The sequence below is a fragment of the Equus quagga genome, chromosome 8, assembly GCF_021613505.1.
Source record: "Equus quagga isolate Etosha38 chromosome 8, UCLA_HA_Equagga_1.0, whole genome shotgun sequence".
Taxonomy (NCBI): Eukaryota; Metazoa; Chordata; class Mammalia; order Perissodactyla; family Equidae; genus Equus; species Equus quagga.
This window is the reverse complement of record NC_060274.1, coordinates 77,800,209-77,826,977: the sequence shown is the minus strand read 5'-3', so window position 1 is coordinate 77,826,977 and position 26,769 is coordinate 77,800,209.

Here is a 26,769-nt window from a genome sequence, read left to right as displayed (position 1 = left end):
CCTGCATGTCCTTTAGAAAAATGCATTTGCCTGAAAGGCAGAGCAACTACTATATTACTAGCCTGCATTTTTCACTAAATGTGCCATTTAACATTACCTGCTTATAACTGCAAGTACTGAGTAACGAAACATGGGAAATATGGACTCCTAATACCCTGCATTTATATAAACTATAGTTTATATAATGCGTTGCATCTGGAAATTGTTACCAGGCACAACTCTTTACCATGAGGATTCATCTTCATTCACTACTCATGAAAGCTTATTTTGAGTAGCAAATGAGGCATACTATGTGCATGATTTTCTTTAAATTATACGCATTTCTTTATGAAAGATGGTTCAATTACACTTCATGATATCTACTCCCTTGAACAAATAAAAGCAGGTCACTATTATGAGTCCCTGTCTCCTGATTTCTGTCTGTTTGTATTTATTTCATGCTCTCTGAGGGACATGGTGGTTAAGATCATGAGCCCTGGAATCAGGCAGATAGGGAGTTCGAACGACAACTTCGTTTGTATGGTTAGAGGCAAGTCCTAAGACTCAGTTTTCTCATCTGAAAATGGGAATATTAGTTCCTACCTCCAAGGATTGTTACAGGAATTGAATGAAATAATGTCAGCAAATAGAGAACCGAGTATATACAAAGCACATAATGAGAACCATTCAATGTTTGGCTGACAGTATTTTACATTCATGACTTACTTATGCTTAGTATTTATGTTATTCATTTAATAAATTTTTATAGTTTTTTTGCTTTCTATGGATAATGTACTAATTTAGATTGTTTTTATTCATCAAGCTGAATTTTGACTAAATTATGCTATTTTAATTTAACCAAACTTTAAAAATTGCATATATCTTTCCCAAGTGTTTCAAAGAATCAATATATTCTAAGGTCTACCTTGCTATAAGTGTGCCAGTGTATAGTTAATTGAATGACAAGTAGACTAGATCACCCTACTAATTTATTCTTTCAAATACCATTTTTTGTCAGGACAACAAATCTTTATGGCTGTGTTCTTGGAGCAATGTGCTTGATCTCTACGCTAGGACTCCTAAATCTATTGTAACATGCACTTATTTTCATACCATCATCATCATAATTATTACAGAATTATACTAAAATGAAATTAAAACTGTGTATCAATCTTTTTCCTCTTAGATTTTCCATTAAATTGAGTCCAGGGCAAATTTGATTCGTGACACTCCATTTTGCCTATGCTACTGTAATGATCTGGAATACGTTAATTTTCCAAACATATGTATTTTGCCTTCATAGATGTATATCTATGGATATTGCTCCCAAGGTAGCTCAGAGCCACATCTTTCTAAGACTTTCAAGGTTAATTTGGTGGTAAACGGTTGATTTTCAAAGACACTTCTACTTTTTGTAGGATAACTTTTTTGTAACACTCGGGTTTTACTAAAATGGTCAGACACCCTAACATGTTCCAGAAAGTTTTATGTGGCTGAGAAACAAATCTTCTTCGGTAATATTTCATGCTCTGTTATCTTTTATACCATAGTCATTACTCCGTACATTAGGCTAGTGCCTCTATACAGTGCTCTTGGCATTGTAGTATCTTTCTCGGAGGTCTGAAATGCTGCATCAGACAGTCAAAATCCTCATGAGCATTAGCTTCAAGTTACTGCAAGTCAAGACCCAAAGCCAACTTACTTGAGGAGAGGGTCCCAACCTGCCTGGTGTGGTCAGTATCAGAGGGGGAAGTAACCCACAGGACCAAAATAGTGGTTTTTGTCACTTGGTGCTAAACAAGACATAATGCTTGTTATCAACAACCCTTCATTTGTAGCCACCACAAAGGAAATTATCTGAATCCAGCTCTCATGACCAATCACTCTACTAAAGCTATATTTTGGGAAATTTCTCCCAGTTGTGTAAATAGAGACTCCAAACTTTTCATTTCAGAACCATGGAATTAAAGAATTTTAGAGCAAGAAAGGACTTGAATTTCTAACAACTCTCATCATTTTATGGATAAGACACTTAAGGCCCATCAAAGCTAAATGATCCCCTGGAGATCAGGTGGGAAAGCAGGAACAAGGATTTGGGGATTCCTTCTCACTGATCTCTGATGGTCTAGTGGTTAAGATTTGCACTCTTTCCTCCACAGCCCTGGTTCCTTTCTTGGTTAGGGAACCACACTACCTGTCTGTTAGTTGTCTTACTATGGTGGCTGCATGTTGCTGTGATACTGAAAGCTATGCTGTCAGTATTTTGAATACCAGCAGGGCCACCCATGGTGGACAGGTTTTAACGGAGCTTCCAGACTAAGACAGATTAAGAAAAAGGACCTGGCCACCCACTTCCAAAACAATTGGTCGTGAAAACCCTATGAATAGCAGTGGAGCATTGTCTGATGCAGCACTGGAAGGTGAGAGGATGGCACAAACAGACAGGGCAAGGTTCCGCTCTGCTGTACACAGAGTTACCAGGAGACAACTTGCTGGCGCTAACAACGAACTCACTGATCTAGAATTCTTTTTTACCTTGAAATCTTGAAATACAAGGTGTATGGGGCGTGGAGTGAGGGGTGAAATGAAAGACATGTTTTGCAAAGATGAATTTCTATATTAACAAGATGACGTTTAGCAACAATTTGAATGAGACATTATAGAAAGAAGTATGTTTCACACTAAATACTTTTGATAAAATATTAGTTAATAAGTTTTTATCTGCCAGTGTTCTATATCCACTTGTCTTTTCTCACTCTTTAACTTTCTTGACTTCTCTGTAGAATATGACTTTTTTGTTGTAGGTAATTCTGTAAGGAAATTCTTTATATGCATAGCTTTTAGGTTGTTTGAATGATTTCTTTGGGAAAATTTCTCAGTATGCCTAGATCAAAGTGTATGAGTATTTGAGGAGAGAAATCCATTACTAAGATTCCAAAATTGAAGGTGACCAATATTGGCTTTTCATGTGTCCTATGACCTTGCCCACGAGGCCCTCCCTACCTTTGGAGGTGGGAATCCACCATCCACATTCTCTGCCTGCCTATTCTTCCCATTCCTGGAATAAAAGTTCTTGGCTAAGTCTCCAACCTTCATCTTCTTTTTCTACATTTCCTCTTGGAGAACTCATACAGCCTGACAACGATCGGCTTTGTACAGATGTACAAATCTGTGGCCTTCCTTGGAATTTTCTGAACCCCAGTTTCATATTTTCAGCAATGACTGACAAATTCCAGATATCCCTGGCCTCTTAAACTTTAATATATCTAACATCAAAGACTATCTTTTCTCTCCAAATCAGCTGTTCCTCCTGCCTAACTTGTTCCTGAAAATAACTCATTCATACATTTGTTTAATATTTTTTGAATGCCTATCATATGCCAAGATCTGAATTGGGCACTGGGGATACAAAGGAAACAACTCCTTCTCAATCTTCGCTTTTAAGGCACAGAGGTGAATAGAGGCAAATAAGCAGCACATACAATACATTGAGTAGACACTGAGCTAAAGTGAAAACAGGGGATATGAGAGCTCTTCTCCCTGACAATCAGGCATGAAATCTTTTAGCAATCTTAGCCCAACCCACTATGTATGTCCTCCCCTACATTTGATAAACAAGTTACTTTCAGGCAGTGCCTATTTTCCATTTTCATAATTACTGTGGCAAATTAAATGTGCCCACAAATCCTTTGACAATCCTCCCATTGAGAAATGGGGTCTAATTTCCTTGTTGAATCTGGGCAGATCTCAACAGAAGGGCCATTCTGGGGCTTTTGAAGCCAGGTCATAAGAAGACTTGCAGTTCTCTCAGAGTCCAGCTGCCTCTCTGTGAGAAGCCCAAGCCATGTGGAGAAGCCATGAGAAGGCACTCTAGTCAAGCTGAGTTCCCAGATGACAGCTGGCATCAGTTGGCAGCCATGTAAGTGAACCATCCTGAATGTCAGCTCAGTCAAGCCTTTAGAGGATTGCCACCCTGGCCAATATCTGCCTGTAACTCTCTGAGCAACCCCAAGAAAGAACAGCCCAGTCTACCTACAAACCAGAAAAAATAATAGTAAATTGTTTTTAAGCCACTAAATTTTGGGTGGTTTGTTAACCAGGAATAGACATCATCATAATTCAGGTGCTTAGCATCTCAGTGCTGCATTTCTGATGTCCTAGCTTCTAGTCCCCATTTCTGTTCCTTTTGCCTTCCATTGTGAGATTATTCTTCCAAAACTATTACTTCTAACATGATATTCCCTTATTCATAAATTCCTTAGCTTGGCATTCAGGAGCTCCATAATCTGCTACATTTTCATTTCATCACCCCAGTCTCCCACTCTCTGACTCTTACCCACTCTTCTTCACAAACTGGAAACTCTTGTCCGATTTCCAATCCTAACTTGACTTGTACTTGCCTCCTTGCTCCGTGTTTTTTCTTATTTCACTCCCACTGAACAGAGCAGCCTATCTTTCTATCTACCTGTTTGAGTCCTGTCCCCCTTCAAATCCCAATTCAAATACCCCATCTTGGCTGATCATGCCAGGCCAAGGTGCTTTCCTTCTCTCTTAAATGCATAAGATGTATATGGATTTGGTGATCCCTGCCTTACAAGAGTGTGCTAATGTAGGTGAAACATAACTGTACAGTGTCAAATATTCTATATAAATGTTATTTACTGTTATTCATGTTGTCGTTGTTTTCTTAGCTAATCCTTTCACCTGGCATGCTTCTGATATATCGTCATAGAGAATCCCTTACAACAAGAGTACAAACTCCTAAAGAATAGGATCCAGGCCATAAATACCTATATGATTCCCCCCTCTCCCCACCACCCTACAGTGCCATGCCCCTTCTTCAATGAGATTTTGTCAAACAAGTGAATTCATGATGAATAAGCATGGTAGCTTAGCTTTTTTGGTGCTTCATCTTAAGTCAATGATTGATTAAATGCATTAGAAAATACTTCCACTAGGCTATAGACCATAACCACAAGTCTGGTGTGGCCAGCTGCAGAGGCAAAATTAAAGCTCTTGCCTTTACAGTACATTAATTAACACATGGAAGAAAAGGCCCAGCCTGTTCCAAGCATAGTAGGAGACTAGTAGCTTAGCACTCCTAAAGGAAGTCTCCCAAAGTAAGGCAGCCTATCGGGAGAATTGCAGTAGGAAAACTAAGATGGCAACAGATGTCTCCAGGCCAATGCTGATATCTTGACATTGAAGATCTAAGTAGAGGTAGAGAATCAAGTCATGAGAGAGAAAAATATCAGGTGCTGAGAAGAAAGTTGGTTTGAGAATCCTTGCAAATTAACTCAGTACTACTGTTTGGAGATTATGGTTTAATAGTCAAATCCAGTTCCAAGATCATTTTAATGATTGCCTCAAATATCATTGACTTTTGCGGCAAAATTTCCTTAACTAATCTTCTATTACTAGACAATTAGGCTACTTTTAAATTTTTATAGAAATATTCAATTTTTATACACATATCTTTGAGGACTTCTCTCAGTTAAATTCAAAGACACAAAACTATTGAATCAAAGGATCTGTATATTTTAAAAAACTATTAAAAGGTATAGCAAAATCAGAGCTGGCATGACTGATGATAGCGTTTGGCTTAGGAAGAGAGTCTGGGTCAGTCTCTGCCTTGGTTCAGATCCTCATCATCTCCTGCCTGGATGAGTGCAACGGCATCTAAGTGGTGTCCCTACTACCAATCTCGATGCCAGAGTGTTCTTTCTAACTGTGATGTGACCTTATAAATCAGATCATATGTCTCCTTGCTAGAGCATACAAGCACCTTCATGAGCTGACCCCCGATTTTTCCAGGCCCAGATTCCTTCTTTCTCCAAGCATCTCCCACCTGCATTTTATGCTGAGGCTGAATCTAACTACTGGAAGTTTCCTCAAGCATTGCAAACCCTCCCAGGTCTCCATGTCAGCCCTTATGCTGCTCCTTGCCTCTTAGATCCATTCTCTGCATCCACATGTAGCCAACTCTACTTGCCTTTTAAGATCCAAGCATTACAGTCTCTGGGAAACTGTTCATCTAAGTTTCTGCAATATCTGGTGTATACCTCCACTATGGCCCTTCTCACATCATCTCATCCTTGTTGGTTTAGTAGACTGTCTTCCTCATTAGGTCAAGAGCACCTTGAAGGCAGATTCTGTATTTTGTCTCTCTACTCTAGTGCTTAGCACAGTGCTTATGATGTTGTAGTTACAGAGAAATGAGAAACCCAAGAAACAAACAAGATCAGGAAGAGTAATATGGGCAGAGGAGGAAGAGGTCACAATGAAGGCATGAATAAAGACAGGAGTGTGGGGGATTTAGAAGTATAAAAGAACAGATAGTAACATTATAGGATTTGAAATTTTGCATTTTGGACACGTAGCAGCCCTGAAGGACAACAAGAAAAAAGGTATACTGCAGGTGGTGGGTGGCTGTAATTATCAAATCTTGGGAAATCAAGGAACAGGAAATCATAGGCATTCGAAGAGTCGTTAATGTGGACATCAGAATTATCAGAGTTAAAGCCATGGAAAGAAATGGACAAGAAAATTAGGCTTAAGCTGGAAGTAGTGACAGGGACAAGATGACAGGTGTACCATGGCTGGAAGTCCGCCTTTTTTTTAAACATAGAATTGTTCACCTTATTTTTTATTTTAATTTTTTTCCTCCCCAAAGCCCCAGGACATAGTTGTATATTCTAATTGCAAGTCTTTCCAGTTCTTTTATGTGAGCTGCCACCACAGCATGGCAACTGACAGACGAGTGTTGTGGTTCGGCACCAGGGAACCGAACTCAGGCCTCTGAAGTGGAGCGTGCAGCACTTTAACCACTCGGTCATCAGGGCTGGCTCTTTTTTTTTTTTTTTTTTTAGCAACAGAAACTTATTTTCTCACACTTCTGGAGACTGGAAGTTGGAGATCAGGGTACCAGCATGGTCGGGTTCTGGTGAAGACTTTCTTTCTGGCTTGTAGATGGCTGCCTTCTCCTTGTGTCCTCACATGATCTTTCTTTGGAGGGGGCTGGGGTGGGGGGGTGGGTGCTGTATGTGGAAAGAGAGAGAGAGATCTCTCCCTATTCCTCTTCTTATAAGGCCTCCAATCCTCATAAGGTCCATTTCTGAAATGTTGATAGGGTTGCTTTTTTTATAGAAATGGGTTTTGAACACTTCCTGAATGTAAGCATAGATTTTTAAGGACATTTTACGCTAAAAGAGTGTGTTCTCACAAGTTTCTAGTGTATACATAATCATCATAATAGCAGTCAACATTTACGAAGTACTTACTCTGTGCCACGCACCTACACTTATTATTAGTAAGCTCTTCACATTCAATAACCCATTTAACCTTCACTAAACTCAGAGGTACCATTTTTATCCCATCTTACGGAGGAAACTGAGGCTCAAAGAAGTTAGAGTGATGTATCCAAAGTTACACACATGTATGTCACTAAGACAAGATGCCAATCAAGGATGCAAGCTCCTGAGATGCTTCCCCTCCCAACGATACCCACGTGGTCTTGCTGGAAGCTGAGTGCCCGTCACCACCACCACCTGCTGCAGTGTGTGGCTGTGCTGGCTATACAAGACTGTGTGATGATGCCTCCAATGAGAACATTTTGCTTGGTCATTGTGTCCCCAGGGCACTACTGTGAATCAGCCAGAAGCCTGGACATAAGCAGGGAATTTAGGCCATCCTGTTGTATGTGGCACTCAATTCAAAAAGTGTCTGTACATAGTAACCAAAAGAGACGGGGGATCTTGGAGCTCTAAACTCATGGAGGCAAATGTTTTTATTTTTCTTTCTTTCTTTACAATTAGGAACATCTGAGGGTAAGTAGCATAGAGAAAGACATTCTTACAAACGCAAGTTTATATGCGGTGAACAGTGCTCTCTCATATTTGCATAGTCCTTTACAGTTTGCAAAGCCGTTACCCATAAATCATCTCTTTGACCCTCAGAAGTCTTCTGTGAAGTACCAGACAAAACTTATTAGTACTGTTTTAGAAAAATGATTGCCACTGTGAAATGGGGACAATGCCTACATTCCTGGGTGGCTGTAAAAATTAAGGAAAATAATGATGTGATAGGGCAGGATCGAAAGCATGGAAAAAATGATGTGGTAAATAGGCATTCCAGAGAAGGACACAGGCTCAAAGAAGTTTAGTGACTGACCGGAGATGACCCAAGCGCTAAGTGGCAGGCCCAAGCCTAGGACCGCTGTGCTCCAGACCTCACCCAGAGCTAGTTCTTCCAAAATTTAAGCAGGTACAGAGAGCAAATAAGATCAGCGTCCCCTGTAGTTGGGGAGCTCATCTCACTATCCCCCAAGCCCCTAAGCCAGAACCTGGCGCATCAAAAGGACCTTTTAAAGGTTGCTGAAAGGACTGTAATTGGAAATCGAAATCCCTGATATCCAGGAATTTCTGCTTTTCTCCACAACCCAGCCCCTCCACAACCCAATTCCCTTTGCTCGTCCCACCCATAGAGATTTCATTCTAATTTTCAAATGGTCTAGTGCCCATCAGAACTCAAAATATATTTCACCACAGAATGATGGAGATTAGGTGTTTAAATTAAAATTTTCTTAATCATGAGCACCACACAATCCTATATAGTAAAAACATTGTGTGATAAATATTTTCTTTGGGCTAGCCTGAGAACAAAACGTAATTAAAAAAATTTATTAACGAGTTTTTATGTCCTAGATATTGGATTTTTCTATGGAAAAAATATATCAGAATTTCAATAAAAAATTGAAAAATATATTCTGAGAACTAAAGTTGGATATTGCCTACCTTAAAAGGAGAGAAACAACATTAAAGGAAGTTGGTTGGCAATTTATTTCCCTTCTCTCCCTAGTGCTGAGATTTTCCCCTGTGAAAATCCCACAGCCTCAGGAATCTCTATGACCGCCTATCTCAATGGTTTTCAAAGTGTGGTCCCTAGATCAATATCATAAGCGTCAATTAACTTGTTAGAAATGCAAAATCTCACTTCCTGCCACTCACTGAGAAAGTTTGCAAGTAAACCCAGCAATGTGGTTTAACAAGCCCTGCAGGTGATTTCAATGCAGGCTTAAATTTGAGAACCACTGTCCTGTCTGAAAGTACCAGCGTGCCCTTTGATACTGGCCCATCAGTGGCCTGAAACAATATATGTGCCTTTCTAGGTCCCTAAGCCAAGAGGATGGCTGAGGAATAGCAACAATTTTGATTATTGTGATACAAACTTAAACTAAAAGTACTATTAAAGGAAGGATTATATCTTATGAATGAAACACTGTGCATAAACTGCAGGAACTCTCAGTCATATAAATGTCAGTGTAACAGTAATAAAAGCAATAGTATTTAATCCATTCTTAACTCATAGATTTTTCCATTTCTTTTATTATGCCATACTCATATTCTATTTTTGATTCTTTTATCCATCTTTTAGGATCCCTTCCTCCATACTTTTACAATTTCATATCAATTCACATTATTAAAAATACACCTAAGTCTTTTGTAAATATCAAAAGGAATGACATCTTCATGGACATTTTCCTACACCTTGGTGAGGTAAGCATGAAAAATTGTGAAAACTTTCTCAAATCTTCACTTAAATTCTATTATGGACTAATTTTCCCCTGTGGCTTACCAAGGAAAACTACGTATTATTCATTCATTAAAATTCCTTTCAGTGGTATCTAAATGGCTAATTCTCTAGCTAGCTACAAGGGAAGCGAAATCTCCAAATTTGATCAAAGTTAATCAAAACAGAGGTGTGTGAATCATTCAAAAGACAAAGCCTGCCTATTAAAAATGTTCTGAAAGAAGATACGTGGATGAAGCTGCTGGAGGCCACTCTAACTTGTGTTATGATCATTTAAAAGGGATTTTAAATGACTATTTACGTTAGTACTCAATCAAAGTTACCTTCCACGACAGCCTCCGAATTACACAGAATATTTATCTGGTGCCTGAAATGCAGAGCCTACCTACTTTCCAGCCAGCCGACTGCTGTATTGCATTTGACCTTTCATTTAATGGCAAGTCTATAATCAAATTTTATTAATTTTTTTTGCAAACTCTTTGTGAAAAGAAATAGAGTGTAAGCCATAGATTAATAATTAAGAAGAAATTGAAGATAAGGACCACTGGATTATATTTGGTTTGGGCCTCTTAATTGAGTCACACTTGTTTTTTTTTTTAATTTTCCATGAAGCAAAATTATGCCCAGTAACTTTGTAACTTTTAATTTCTACTTTAAATGTACGGCTGAGCCAGCCTTCATGGTCTAGTGGTTAAAGCTGGGCACTCTCATCGTTTCAGTGATGTGGGTTCATTTCCTGGGCACGGAACCATACCACGCGTCTGTCAGTTGCCATGCTGTGGCACAGCTCTCATAAAAGAACTAGAAGGACTTACAACTAGAATATACAACCATCCACGGGGGCTTTGGGGAGAAAAAAAAAAGAAGATTTGCAACAGATGTTAGCTCAGGGCAAATTCTTCTCTGCAGAAAACAAAGAATGTACGGCTTTCTTTTTTAAACTGATGAGGTCACATACTAAATATGGCTCATGTTTTAAAATTTTTGAAAAGCTTTTCATTTACATAGCTACTTTCCTACCTCCAAAGATCTGGTTTAGCCTAAAGTAATTCTTCATAAATGACATCACAAAACTATCAGCATATATAGGAAAGTGGCACTTTCTTTAAATGTCCTAGAGTGGTCTCAAGAAGAACAAGCTTCTTGATCAGTTTTGGCTAAGTATCACAGAAAGAAAGAATTAGGTCACCTTTTACTTCTGGTCTTTGGGTACAGTAATGCTAAGTGACCATTATGTATGGCAAATCAAACTTTATTTTCAATGGTTTCCTGTGCCCAGGGGATTATGCTGCTTATGATTTTCTTCCTGTCAACCATTCTTAACACTTACTTTCAACTCACCATAGAACATTCCTTGCTAAGTAGATGGCTTTGTTTAACAGCCATATTAGATTTAGTATGAATATGGAGAACTTCTTGTTATAAGCTGGAAGACATTTTCGAACAGAAAAGAAGCCCTGAACTAGTGTATTCTGTGATGTGCTTGTAGGATGAAGCAATTTTAATTAAATCTAGTTTCTCTTCCCCATCTCCTGCTAAGATTTCTTTGTATTTTCAGGACCAGAGATACCCAGCAAAGTGACACCAGATTGCAGAAATTCCAAGAGTCCAGTTTCTGAAGTCATTACATAGCATTAATCCTCATGCTATCGTTTTATTTACAAGATTTAGTTTTTCACATGAACCTTTTTGAGAAAAATCACCTTAAGTCTTACAAGTCACTCCTTTTTCTGTTTCACAATCAATCAGGCCAAAAACCTGAAAGTATGGCCATCCAACATGCAAAATAGAAGGTGGGATCGAGTAGAAAGCCCAAATTAAATTATGGTTTGCTGGGGGCAACTGGAGCCCCCACCTGATTCGTCAAGCTACCCATTAGTCAGTCAACACCGATCACCTGTATAGAAAAGGCATTTCTCCATGAATGTTCACACATACAATCCCACCCAATGGAAAACAGGTTAAAATAACGGGATGTGAGGGCACTGCCCTCAGAGTATCTGCTCGATATAGTCCAAGAATAATGGCTATGAAAACATAAACATCTATTTTGAATATCTCCATGCAGGAAGACCTAAAGCCACGTTAATTTAATCTCCTTTCCTAAATGTTAACAGCAGTGTAGAAATGGACGCTCTCATCTTTGTAATCAGTTGCACAGTGCACGAGGGCAGCGGTCTCTTGTGCCTCATCTGCGAGCTAATCTTTCATTTCATAGCAGATCTTTCCATATCAAACAACACAAATGACTTAATTTGCATGACAGGATTTGTAACGGGGCAAATCTAGTGTCAAAGTCGATTAAAGATTACACCAGAGAACTATCATAATCAGTCCTCTAATGAGCCTAAATAGTACATGTAAAGTCACCCCTTTTTGCCATTCCAGTCATGTATAAAAGGGAATGTGTTTCTTTTCATCGATGAGCCAGTCCTTTGGTTTGCACATTACGCCCTACGTTGAGCTAAAGTCATGTCAGTCTGGTTTCAGAGGGAGAGAAAGGGAAATAATAAAGCAAACATCACTTCACAAATGACATTGCTTGGTATAAGCCAACGTTTGAAGCTCTTAATTCTTCTAATCTGCAAAATAGTCAATGCTAATGGGTTTTTGCCTTTGTGAAAGCTGATGCATAGAAAGAAAAACTTTAATGAGCTGCCTGGGCCGTATGCTTACAGATACCTGTCAAATGTCTGTCATCTTAGCTATCGCTGAGGCATTATAAAGAAAGTAAGAAGGAAGGAACGACAGTATTTGTACAAGCATTTTCATGCTAAAATGGCACAATTTTCTTCCTGTCATAATTTCATTGTATCTGAAAGTCAGAAAAGCTTAACCCTTTCCCTAGCACTTCCTGCATGGTTGTATCGCACGATCTTAGAGCCAGTGGTGTAAAAAGCAGTAACGTGATTTTGTAAACAGCATCTTCTGTTAAATTTGTTTTTGAAAATGGAATTACCTACATTTAAAAAAAAGTGACAACAAACTATTTGAATCAATTGCTTCACCCCAGGGAGATCAGGAATTTATTAAATGCAAAACCTCCGTAATGTGCAAGCCTGTCATTTGAGCCAATTCTTTCTGAGTTCTTAATTTAATATTTCTTTGTATCTTTGTACGCTTAATACACATACCAGAGCAATAAGGTCAACAAACTCCCCTAGTCTCACCTTCTCTTTTATTCAAAAAAACAGGGAATGCAAATGTATCTTATTACACCAGCACCTGCAAGCTCTGCTACAAGTAGGTTATGTTAGATTTATTTTCTGGGATTTATGATAACACAGTCATAAAAATGCAATGTAAGTTGAAACTTGGCTGGAGATAAAAGTCTCTGATGTGGGTGTGACTTGTTTTCCCTCTTCCAAATTAGAAAGAAATATAAGTGAATAGACACACGCACATGAGAACTTTCAAGTTTGGGGTCAAACAGCTTAGAATTTTAAAGAAAGAAAATGGACTTGCACTCTTCTGATTCCTCGGTGGCTAGAGTGATGATAGAAGTGCCCCATCCTCTGACTGTGTTTGCTCCACCCGTCATCCCCAAATAAAAAAAGATGGAAAGAAAAGACAATGAAGTGCTTTCTGGAGAGTTTTTTCTCGTGGAGCATGGACACGTTCAAGGATGCATTCTTGGTCTTCCTGCTGACTTACTGTGTATGCTTGAAAAGCTTCTGTATTTTCACTTCTGTATCTTTAGACAATCATATGTTAGGATAAGCCTCAACACTTATAATGAAATGATAGGGGTAAAATGAATATTTGTGTATCAAATAATGCCTGATGTTTTACACCTGTGAATTTTGTAGATAGCACTGACCTGTAATATTGTCTCCCCACAGAGCATATTTTGGCTTATTAAAATAGTTATCTTACTCCAGGCTGTCGACTGAACTCCAACTACACCAAATTAGCGCGTGAATACAAATCCTCCAGCAGGTTCCAGGCATGAATGAGGACACTTGTAACAAGGTGGTCACCTCAGTTGATTATTCATGACCAGGAGTCCCTAGGAGGCTTGTGCTCTCTGAACGCCAATCCCTTCCAGGAAGACACATCAACCTCTTCAATTTACCTCAAACTGTAGTTGTAACACCCAGGGCTTTGACTCTTTGCTTTTCCTCCCATTACAACCTAAAGAGACCAACTTGAATGAGCTCATTGGCCTGTATTGTTTCCCAGAAAACTTGCGACTTGAGGGAGGAAGTGTTAAAGGTTGATACTGCAGGTAAAATCTGAGGGCCTCATGGGCTCTCCAGCCCCTGAGTCCTTTTCCCAGGGTACAATAAGTCAAAACAAACTGGAGCAGAGGGCAAATTTTAGTCAAGTGGCATTACAATTTCAAATTAGATAAACCAAGCCAAAAGCATTAGAATAAGGATGCTTCTAGCATGCAGTGCCTAGATGTGGCCAAAAACCGGGTCTCCAATTAGACAGCTCTTAAGGCTAGGTTTATTGAAAAGAAATTAGGCCAGCCTTAATTTGGAAGTGAATTGTTTTAACATCCTTCCGTAGAGATGTTCAGCTCTTTTGAAAAGAAACAAATTCACTTCACCAATATAAAAAGCATCCTCCTTGGGCCTTATTCTGATTTACAAACAAGTAGAACTCTTAAGCTAAAAGCGAACAGCAGAGCCAATTTCTGTGGCTGTGGGGTCCTCATTTATTTAACAAATATTTATTGTAGACCCTCTAGTTCACCAGGCCCTGAGCCATAGGATCGTGCTTTGTGACAAAACCCACCTCAGTGGTACTAACAGATAAGTGTTCCTCAAAGTTGTAAAGCTCTTTCTTCAAGAAATCTGACCTTTCTGTAAAAGACCTGTTTTGCCTGTGAAGCCTCATTTATCAAGTTAAATATAAAAATCTTTTGAAGAGATCAGATGTCAAGAATTATTTTGACGTTGCTGTTGTTATTGCTCTGTCGTGGTCTTAATTCAAAAGACAAATTAGAAGTGTAGGTCTCCTTCCATGCCACTCCCCATTCCATGAGACGTGTTCAAGCCCACCCACTTTATCTGGAAATGCACACGTATTAGTCACTCTCTCCTTAAATTTCAACCTGCTATTTATCAAGAGGCCCCCAGCTTTCCCCCCTGACCATTGTGTCTGAGCTCTCGAGCCTTTATGCCGTATGGAAAATAGAACTCCCAGACATTAAAACACAAACGTTAATCACGTACATTAGCCCTAGGTGTACGGTTTTGACTCAAATTTCAACAACTTTCCAATATGAATAATTCAACGTCCCTGCCCACTTGTTCCTGTAAGGATACGAGATGAATTAAAAGGCTATAAGCCGTGTTACTAAACAATGCTTTGCATTTCCCCACAGCAGTTGTGTGCAGAGAGAGACACGGCCGTTTGTATCTCAGAGTTCATTTTTCCCGCAGTCCTAAACTCTCTTTCCCCTTGAACACTGCTTCTGTGACCCAGTTGCTATACTTCTGATCCGCTGCACCCCAGAGGCTGTCACAAGTCGCCCTCCTTCCCAGGAGTTGAACACACAATAGAGAAAAGGCCCTGGCTGGGAGGTTCAGCCGCCATTAACCCCTACCAGCTGTGCCTGTGGGGAGCCTTCTGGCCTGAATGTCCTTTCTCTGTGGCCGCCTTCATGCCACTAATCTAACCATTGTTGAGGAGGAATGCTGACAGGAGAAAAGAAATTTTTCTTGTGTCCATGCAAGTGTGTGTATCCATGTGTAAGTGAAGGAAGAGTGAAGGCTAATTTCTATAGTTGGCATGAATGGAGGGATTGGGAAAAAAACCTAGTTAAAATGTGTTTACTTGCTTAAAAGGCTCAGTCAATTTAAATAATTTCAGTAGTGTGCTCTATTTTTTTAGGGAGGGGGGAGAAACTAGTTACTATTATAATTTTCTTTACATCCTCTGGGGTGTTTGGGCATGTTTAAGACTTTTAAAATCCATTGCGAGCAGAAAAACAAATTGAATTGAATTTCTTAAAAATACTGGCATAAAGTTACAGACACACAGAATTACTCACTTCTAATGGACCTTAAAAAATTAGAGAAAGAGAACTGGTTATACGGGTCACATTTCCTTCAGAAAAACCATTCACATTTCATGCTTAGAAAAGTTTTAAAAAATCTTTTAGAATTGACGTGGAAAAGGATTTAACTCTATCAACGATTTTAAGAGTAATGAATCTAAAGAGACGCACTGTACTTTTTAAAAACAGATTTTGCTTTCAATGAACCTTGAAACCCAATACAAGAACATGCTTACCTCTCTAGTTTTAAGAAGACATATTCAGACAGGACAAAGCTGACTACCTGAAGTAGTGATGTTGCAGACTTAGAAAGCCAGGCAGGTGACAATGATGACCACAATTCTAATTACATTGCCAAGTAAATATCGTACCTATCTGAAAAGTTTACATAATTTTGATCTTCGAGGATTTCATTTGCTTTTTCAAAAGCACTGGCATTGAAGAGAAACTATTCTTAAATTTTGACGCTCCATGTTATTATTTGATAAAGTTGCGTAAAATACAACAGTTGGCCTATTTCAAATCAAATTAAGAACAATTCATGTAGAAATGTATTTTCTGGGCAATTAGACTGTATCGTAGTAGGGCAAGTGTCTGATATAATAAAGCTCTACTTTGCATCTGTTCCTGTGTCTAGACCGCTGCAATTATGGTCCTTACAACAGCAGCAGCAAGATAATGTTCCACTCACAGGTTTTAGCCATTAAAATTCAGCATTATCTTTCTTTGCCCCTTTATTACCTCAATCATTTGATTGTGATAAAATAGATTTAATTTAATGAAGTTATACTTTTCTAAATTTGCATGCGTATATTTACATAAATGGTAAATTTATGTGCAGTATCAGGTACATTGTTTTCCAAAACATCAGAGGTAAATACCCTGGCATTCATCTCGTTAAGGTGGAGTGTGCTTGTTAAACCAAAACAACAACAGAACAGAAAAGCCCATCTCTTCAAACACTGTACCTGTCTCTTAGCCACTTCTTAGCCTCCTCCATTTCCCAAGAAGGAAATGATCCGAGAGGGGAAATGAGTGTGATAGTTTATGGATTGATGGAATAGATAAGAATAATAATGTAGTTTTGATTTCATTCTTTGGTTTAATCATTCAATCATCCATTCAGCAAATATTTATTGGGTTTCTCCAATATACAAGATAGAGTGTCAGGTTGTTGGGAAGACACAAAGATGAATCCTACACACAGCCTGATCTTGGGCTTCCTATCTAATATGAGAATTGCTGTGTTATATAAATAACTATACCATTAAATAGAAATGTATGAATGTTTATCTGTGGGTGTTAAGTCATTTCAAAACAGTCTAATCCTACCCTGCCATGGTTTTTAGAGTGATAATTTTCCAGCTCTACCCCACTCCTGTTTACGTCAGAAGTTCTCAAAGGCAAAAGAATATAACACCAGTCAAGTGTAACCTAAAGAAATTATCCTTAGGATATCTTCAAATTATCTCAGCTATTTAGACATGAACTAGGTTCCCAGGCTCTCTTATTTTTTGAAGTGTTTGGAGAAAGACAATTGTTGCCGGGAAGATTTTGTAGCAGAGAAATCACTGAAAGGTCTCAGTATGTCTCCTGCTTAGAAAATGCCAAAGGACTTGCACAGTAAGGACGCTAATCTTTAGGTACCAACCTCCTTTCTCGCTTGTCTAAGAACTACAACGAGAACAAGCAAGTGATTTCAGCATCTAGAAGATTTGCTCCAGTCAGGGTCACCACACTATATAAAAATACGCTCATTTAATCCTAAATATAGTAAGATAATCAGGCACTGTTTCAGAAATCCCCTCTGCTTTCGTAAATAAATAAATAGCCAGAGGGGAAATCCATATTCTTTAGAAACTTGTCATATAACAAAAGCAAAGGAAGTTGTGTTAACTTTTGCTGATACCAAAGGGAGCATTGGTCCTATACTTTATAGGTAATAAAAAAATACATCCTGAGTTTTGTTTTGAATAGCTAAGGGAAATTTAAAAGAGAACAAAAGAGTAACATTTCAAAACCAATGTGATGGTTGCAGTCAGCAGAAAAGTGGCAAATGCCCACAGTATTTTTGTGCCTCCTGGATAAAGGCGGATTTGTTCTAACTATGACACCTTCATGTTTTCCCATAGTCTGAAGAGTCAGCTTAGACTCATTACCCTTGCTTTCCAGCCTCATCTCCCTCTACCCTCCCTACACCTGACCCTCCAGTCAGCTGCCCTATTCCCATTTGTAACGTGGGCTGTAGGCTTCCCTGCCTCTGTTCCTTTTCTTATGTTGTTACTCATCTGCCCTTCCTTTCCCCAGCTCCGCCTACAGAAAGCCCACTCATCCATCCCGCAAGGCCCATATCAAATAAACTTTCCTCTGATTGCTCCTGACCGGATTTACTCATTCCGTAAATTTTCACGGCTTTTTGTGGAAGGCAGTTTGTGAGTCTCTAGAAAACCTTTTTAAATGCCATAACATAGCAATTTCACCTCAAAAGTCTATCCCATAAAACTACACTTATACATAAAGGAATGTCCATGGATGTTCATTGTGGCACCGGGAGTACTTGTGAAAATAGAAACAACATACATGCTCATCAATAGAGAAGTGTTTGAACAAATTATATTGCAGCTGTATGTTGGAATAGTTTACAGTCAATAAAAAGAACTAAGTAGATCAGGTGTATCGACAAGAAAAGAATTTCAACATATAAATACAGGAAAAGTAAAAAGTAAATTGCAGAATATTGAGTATAGTATAATTCTATTTTTATGGAAGGAGGGAAGGCAGAGAAAGAAAAAAAGGTTGTTTAGGTTTATATAGACGTTTGTAAATGCGTAGAAAAAGTTCTGAAAGAATAGACACTAAGCTAGATAATGATGTTTACCATTAAAGATGATAATGGGATAGGATAAGAGGAAAATTAAATAATTTTTTAACATTTTGGATGTTTTAATGTTTACAACAAATTTTCATTGCTTTTTAATTAAAAAAGAAAAAAGTAAAATTACCCTCCACTGAATTCTACCATTTTCACACTCATTGTAGCTCAGGTGTGGACATTTCTGCCTCTTCCGCAAGATTGTAAGGCTCTTGAAAGAAGGAACCATATCTTCTCCATCTTCGCATGGCCCGCTGTCTCCATCACAGTTCTTTGCAAAGATTTGTGGTGTTATCTATCAAATTGAATAAGGCTGTAAGTATCCTTTCCAACCTGCTTGGAAATTCCTCCAGGTAATCATCTACATCAAGGACAAGGCCTAAGTAAACTCAAGAGCAAAGAGCGGCTTCTTCTAGTAACAGTAGGAGCAACAGAAAGGAGGAATGACAAGCACAAATCCAACTTCCCTCTCTGTCCTAGCAGTTGGACATTTCCATCCCACGTTTCTCAAGCATGGAGAAATGTAATAGAAGTGAACGTATGAGAGAATGAGAAAATGAAAAAGATAGAAAACTGGTTTTTAAAAAGTCAACCCAAGAGGCTATTATCAAAAAGACAAGAGATGTGTTGGTGAGGGCGTGGAGAAAACGGGACCCATATACATTGTCGGTGGGAATCTAGGTTGTTACAGTAACTATAGAAAACAGTATGGAGGATCCTCAAAAAATTAAAAAGAGAACTATCATATGATCTAGCAGCCTCCCCTCTGGGTATATATCCAAAGGAAATGAAATTAGTATCTCAAAGAGACATCTGTACTCCCAGGTTCATAGCAGCATTATTCACAATAGCCAAGATATAGATGCAACCTGAGTATTTGTCAACAGATGAATGGATAAAAAAAATGTGGTATATATATATATATATATATATATATATATATATATACAATAGAATATTATTCTTCCATAAAAAAGAAGGAAATCCTGCCATTTGCCACAACATGGATGGATCTGGATGGCATTATGCTAAGTGAAATAAACCAGACACAGAAAGACAAATACTGTATGATCTCACTTATACGTGAATCTAAAAAAGTCAGACTCATAGAAGTAGACAGTAGAATGGTGGTTGCCAAGGCTGAGGAGTCAGGGAAACGAGGAAATGTTGGTCAAAGGGCATAAACTTTCGGTTATAAGATGAATAAGGTCTGGGGATCTAATGTACAGCACAGTGACTACAGTTAATAATACTATATTGTATACTTGAAGTTTGCTGAGAGTAGATCTTCGGTGTTTTCAACACACACACACAAAAGGTAACTAGGAGGTGATGGATGTGTTAATTAGCTTGATTGTGGTAATGATTTTACAACATGTACATATATCAAATCATCAGGTTGTACACCTTAAATATATACAATTTTTATTTGTCAATTACAATAAAGCTGGAAAAACAAAGTCAATCTAAGAGACAACAATCATAAAATTGAAAGAATATGACACATCTAACTGGCTCCCAAATCAATAAAACTTTGCCATACTGCTGTGTGCTTTTGCCTCTACTTCTATCCACCCTATCCTTTTAGGGGAGGAGAGTGTGAGTCGTGAAGGGGTTAAAAGAACAGGTTTTGTAGGCCTATAGGCCCTGGTTGCTAATCCAGCTCTGCCATTGACTGGCAACCGTGGGCATATTACTTAACTTCTCTGATCTTCAGCTTCCTTGTTGGTAAAATGAAATATGGCTGCCTAAAACGATTGTTTTGAGAATTAAAGGAAGAAGAATATGCAAAATACTTGGAAAATGCTTAAGACATGATTGTTCATAATTGTGGGGCCCTCTCTCTGTCCTGATGCTGGCCCTCCCTCCAATCTTCTCCTGGGAGCAGGCCCATCTTGCATCCATGGGCCTCCACTGGCACCTTGTCTCATTATCACCCCCAACAGGGGAGCAACTCAAACTCTAACTCAGCCCAAAACTCTGCAAGACTGTGCCTGTAATTTTCCTCCTCTGATGCTGGTAATTCTCTCTCCTCCTACCCATTCAGCCCCTAAACCTCCAACCGGCCTCCAGCTTCCCTCTCTCCAACTCTCTATTCCTTCCAAAGCTCAGAAAGTCTTAAAACTTGATGAAATTAAGGACCCTGGGGAACTCAGAGTTCAGGCTTCAGAGCAGCCTCTTTGGTCCAGAAACAACTCAGACTCAACAACCTGGACTCAGGTTGGGACTTGGGGCTCAAGACTACTGTCAGTATAATTCTGTACGTTCTGGGTAACAAAACCAAGCCAGTTTCCCACAGAACCGCCCTGAAAACAGTGGTTTCATAGGAAAATTCATTTTGAGTCTTAAGCAACTGCTCTAGAAATGGTCTTTTGGAAGAGAAACCACCTGAAGTGTGGGGCTGCCTGCTGTTTAAAAGTGTTGCTAATTTAACAAATCTAACCTGCAGAACATTATCAGAAACCTCAAATATGGCATAAACCTTACACAGACTCATTCATTCATTCCAAATATTGTTGAGCACAAGCTATATGCCATATTTCAGGCACTGGGAATAGAAAAGGGAGGCCTACCCTTCTGCATCTCCTAGTCTAGTGGGGAAGAGAGACAAGTCAAAGCCCGAATGAGCAGTGTGGAGAAGGCACTGATCAGGGACTGGTGATGGTGAGAAAGTGCTGCCTTGGGGAAGTGCTCAAGGAGGGCATCTCCAAGGAGGTGACGTTTGAGATAAAACCTGAATGATAAGAAGCCATGGGAAGATCTGGGCAAAGCATATTCTAGGCAGAAGGGCTAGGACCTCAAAGAAGAACAAGCCGGATATGTCCGAGCCATATGATATGCAATTTTTTTAAGAATTAAAACTAATAATTAATTATCTTCTTGCTAAAAATGGTATTCCACTTTTACCCTTGTCAACAGATATTATTTCTGTGAGTGAGATCTCCCAGGAGAGCAAGGCAGAGACAAAACAAGGAGACGGTAACAATCAGCACACTTGTTTTTCTCTCTGAAAAATCATGGTAACTTCCTAAACCGGTGTTACAAAGGAATGCTGGTTGGTTTATTGAGAAAATAACTAAAGCTAAGTAGTATGGACTTCTTCCAGTATTTCTATTCAGATCCAAAATGTCTAGCTAGGCCATTATCTCTGATAATAATTTGAAAATATTTAAGTATGTTTTTTATGCCACTGAAGATAACAAGATGTGGCCATAATCTAGTTTTAACTTATACTTCAACTGAGGATTTAAAAAATGTCACTACATAAATTTTTCAAAAGCATATTCAGGGTACAAATTTTTTTTTTTTATTAATTGCAGTAACATTGGGTTATAATATTATACAGCTTTCAGATGTACATCATAATATATTTTGAATTCTGTGTAGATTACATCATGTTCCGCACCCAAAAACTAATTATAGTCCATCCCCTCACAGGTGAGCCTAATCACCCCTTTTGCCCTCCCCCCTTTCCCCTATGGTAACCACCAGTCCAATCTCTGTTGCTATGCATTTGTTTGTTGTTTTTATCTTCTACTTATGAGTGAGATCATAGAATATTTGACTTTCTCCCTCTGACTCATTTCACTCAGAATAATACCCTCAAGGACCATCCATGTTGTGACAAATGGACGGATTTCATCATTTCTTATGGCTGAGTAGCATTCCATTGTGTATATACCACATCATCTTTATCCATTCGTCCCTTGATGGGCACCTAGGTTGCTTCCAAGTCTCAGCTATTGTGTATAATGCTGCAATGAACAAAGGGATGCATGTATCTTTACGCCTTTGCTTTTTCAAGTTCTTTGGGTAAATATCAGGATACAAATTTGAGCAACAATTTTAATTAACACAATCCCACTCTCCACCAAAAGAAGAGTATCAACTGAAAATAGCAAACCACAGACTCCAAAAAGACACAAATGTAGAGGCCGTGTGGGGTGGGAATGTGGTTACCAAAATAAAGGGAACACCTGTATATTGGTGTGGTACTTGCTTCACAGCTCTCCAAGGTGTTCACAATCTCACTTTACTCAACGGTAGAAAGATGGAAGGACTTGAAACCAACAGGCTTGGTTCTGGCCTTGCCTCAGGGACTATTTGCCAAATCTCAGCCCTTCTCTAGCTTCATGTGAAAAACAAAGAAAATGCATTTATTTAGTCTTTCATTCAACTTGGTAGTTGATCTTGAGTAGTTTTCAGGCCTCTTCTGAAGCATTGGAGTCTTCCACTTCTGGTGAAATCTTACATGGAACTCCGATGGATAAAACTGGAGCTCCTCTAGTTGTGGGTTCCCCTTCCTCCCCCAGGGCATCCATGGCACACATCTGTAGAGCCCAGAGCATTGTGACCTTTAGAAGGTCACAATGACTATTTTTTAATAAAATAAAACAGGATAGAAAATATCAGAGTCTTCCACACATAGTAAGGATAAGTGTTATTTTGTGGGAAAAAATATTAGTTGTATTCAACAAATATTCAATGCCTCTTTAATGGACACTAAAAGCAGGTGAACAAAACAGATACAAGCTCTTGTCATGATAGAACCTACTTTCTACTAGGATATTCATACATATATCAAATATGTAATATTTTTGAGAGAGAAAAGTTTGAAAGCCACTGGTATAGACTGTCTCTTAAACGCATATGGAAGTTCATGATTTAAAAAGAGCTATGTAAAATTACCTGAAAATTTCATAGCTCTAGAATACATTCATGTGTCTGTAAGCTTGGTACATACCATGCACTTGGTGGCATTTTAAAACATTTAATGATGCTATCAACAGATCAACTAAGTCAACTGACCAAATCCCTTTTTGAGAATGAAAATCTAAACCACTATTGCCTGGGGCAAGGCACTGACGCCTACAGGAAGAAGGGTCAATGGAAGGGGTCTTGGTGGATGGCTGAAATGGGCAGCCGGAATTGGAGCTGAGGGCACCTGTAAATCAAATGTCCTCAGTGCTGTGTGAATCCACATAAGGAAGGGCATTTCTCTGGCCTTTACCATCTTTCCTTTCTTAACTCAAGGTCAACTTTCTCTTTTGACATCTTCTTGAGGTCCCACAGCTGGTAGTTACCTCTCCTGTCAAGTAGTTAGGTCTTTGTCACAACTTTTGCTATAGCAAGGCTTGTCAGACTTTATTTGCATACAAATCACCTGGAGATCTTGTTAAGATGCAGATTCTGGTTCAGTGGTTCTAGGGTGGGTCCTGGGACACTGCATTTCTAACAAGCTCCCAGGTGACCACGCTGTGAAGATGGTAGAGCAAGATGGTAGAGCATTATACACACACACACCTGCATGCATGCACACATGCTTTTCAGTGGTTTGTCAATATGTTGAGGTCAGGGACTGTGACTTATTCATCTCTAGCTTACTGGTGGTAGCGAACTAAATAATTTTTGGACTACGTTCTAGAAAATTGAGTGATTGATCAAAAAAGCTTTTCACATTTCAACCACTGGAAACATTGTGAAACATTGTGAAAAGATGGAGTAAATGTTAATAATTTATGTCTTAAACATCACCTCCATCGCATTCTACCTGAAGTCTTCATCAACTTTAACAGTTCATGGTCTCTATGAGCACCGTGAAAGTGTTTAAACAGGCACAGAGCACTCAGTGGAATATGAAAATGCTGCAGTACAATAAACTAGTACAGAAATGTTCCACAGTAAGAAATATTTATCCATCAAGTATATGCTTGAAAAAGTGAAAAATTGAAGTATATTTATTTCCATTATAGAATTTTATTTACATGAAAAAAATTTCATCTCTATGGCTTCTCTAAATCAGAATCTGCAAACTGTATGGCAGTAGGCAGAATTCAGCCCATAAGAATGTTTTGTATTTTAAAATTATTTGCCAACACTTAAAAATCAGGTGATTTCACATAAAAATTAATTCAGATTTCCTGCTCCTCTTGAAAAAACAAAAAACTTTGGATTACTGGGTCCTCTATCCCTCACTGAATTATGAGAGGCTGTAGCTTCTAGACAAGACATGCATTTTCCATTGATGTTGCTGCCCTATCTCCTAGGCTGGCGGTTTGCACATCTCACATTACATAGTAAGGTCACTTTGTGTATTCATGCTATGATTTGGATTATACGAATTCAATAAATATATATCTTCCCCAGAATATAATCACTGCTTAAAAATATATTCAGATACATTGCTTACTTGGCCATTCTTACAGACTCTCTCCCATTTTTCTTCTATCAGCGAATGTGCTCTAATTGTCAGGTTAGTAACTTCCTCTATATTTGACTTCTCCTGATTTGTCAGTCTCCTTTTTTTTCCTTTAAAAATATATGAAGATATTCTACTACAGATGCATTTCTATCAATTAAATGAATAAAACACTTAACAGAAATAGATAACTACAAACTCATTTAGAAAATTGGTGGTGAAAGTTATATCATTTGATATTAGAAAGATTACAAGGCTTCATCACGTTTCTACGACATAAATGATTTCATTGTAGACATTGAATCTCATTGGTCTAAAGTAAATTTGTATAAGAATGATTTCCACCAATGACAAGGCAACAATCCTGCTATGTGGGTTTAAAAAAAGGGCCAGCCCGGTGGCGCAACGGTTAAGTGCGCACGTTCCGCTTCGACTGTCCGGGGTTTGCCAGTTCAGATCCCAGGTGTGGACATGGCACCACTTGGCATGCCATGCTGTGGTAGGCATCCCACATATAAAGTAGAGGAAGGTGGCCACAGATGTTAGCTCAGGGCCAGTCTTCCTCAGTGAAAAGAGGAGGATTGGCAGCAGTTAGCTCAGGGCTAATCTTCCTCAGAAAAAAAGTAAAAGAATGTAAGAAGGTGAGCCAGCCCTGATGGCCTAACAGTTAAAGTTCAGCACACTCTGCTTTGGAGGCCTGGGCTCATTCCTGCACATGAAACCACAACACTCATCTGTCAGTAGCCATGCTGTGGCAGCAGCTCACATAGAAGTATTGGAAGAACTTACAACTAAACACAACTATGTACTGGGACTTTCAGGGGGGAGAAAGGAAGAAAAAAAGGAGGAAGATTTGCAACAGATGCTGGCTTAGGGTGAATCTTCCACTGCAAAAAGAAAGTAAAAAGGCAATGCTACCCCAACATGTACCACATTATGCTAGATTCAGCTAAGTTTATCATGACTTAGAAAGCCTATGTCCTCCCTTACTACTCTTAGAGTACTGCAAGTACACTCCTCAAGACGTTTGTACTTGCTGTTCCCTCTTCCTGGCATGCTCTCTCCTCAGATATTCACATGGCTTACTTCTCTACTTCTTACAGTCTCTACTCAAATGTCCTTTCCTCAGAAAGAGCCTTCTGGACCATAATAAAATAGCAGCCCCACCACTGGCTATCAACTTACCCTGCTTTATTTTTCCTAGTACATTTATTACTACGTGACACACATTAACTGATATCTGTTTCTACTGCCACGTCCCCTTCCAAATGTAACCCCCTTGAAGAAAAGGAACTTGTTTTATCCCAGTGCCTCAAATAGTGTCTGGAACATTGTAGGAAATATCTGATGAATGAATGACTCTTTATGTCCCTAAATAATTGCAATTCTGTTATCTCTTGTTCCAACATTTGGCATTTGAAAGAGTTAATCACTAAAGACATATACTCCTTACACTTTCTCACATGAGTTTAGGTTTCTCTGTAGAGGGAAGCATAATAACCTACGAAGTGGATATTTTCTCCTATTTCTTATTTCTTATGTGTTTTTCCTGTTTTCTATCTGCTTTTGGACTCTGTGCTGTTCCTCTGCATCGCATATGGATTACTATTCTCCGAGCACATTTTTCGCAAATATGATTTTATATGCTAGTTTGGTAAAGAAAATGTTGATGTGTCATTCAAATCTCCTCTTTGCATTCATTGGCGCAGCAAGGGAAGAGTCACAACCCCCAAACACACCCCCATCGCAGCACACGCCACTCTTCAGCGTTGGAAGGATGGTCGGCTTCCCTCTTATCAGAACATCATGCAAGGAAAGCCAGGTGAGGGAAAAGAGTGCCAAGAGAACTTTGACTCCTTTTCGGAAATCTTTTAACTTGTATTCGCCTGTGTTGTGAACATCTATAACCCCGTTAAGCGAAACATCAAGGATTCAATAGCTAACATTTCAGAAAGTGTTGACACAGTGGGCACATTTTGAGAAATCAAGAGCCTATTTCTAAAGAGCAAATCAAGAAGCAGATTCAAAAGCACATTGGGTGAAATGACCAATCTGTTTACCGTCTGCTGGAGCCCTTTCAGAGCAGCCTAGCTTATCAGTGAGCTGAGCTGCCAGCAACAT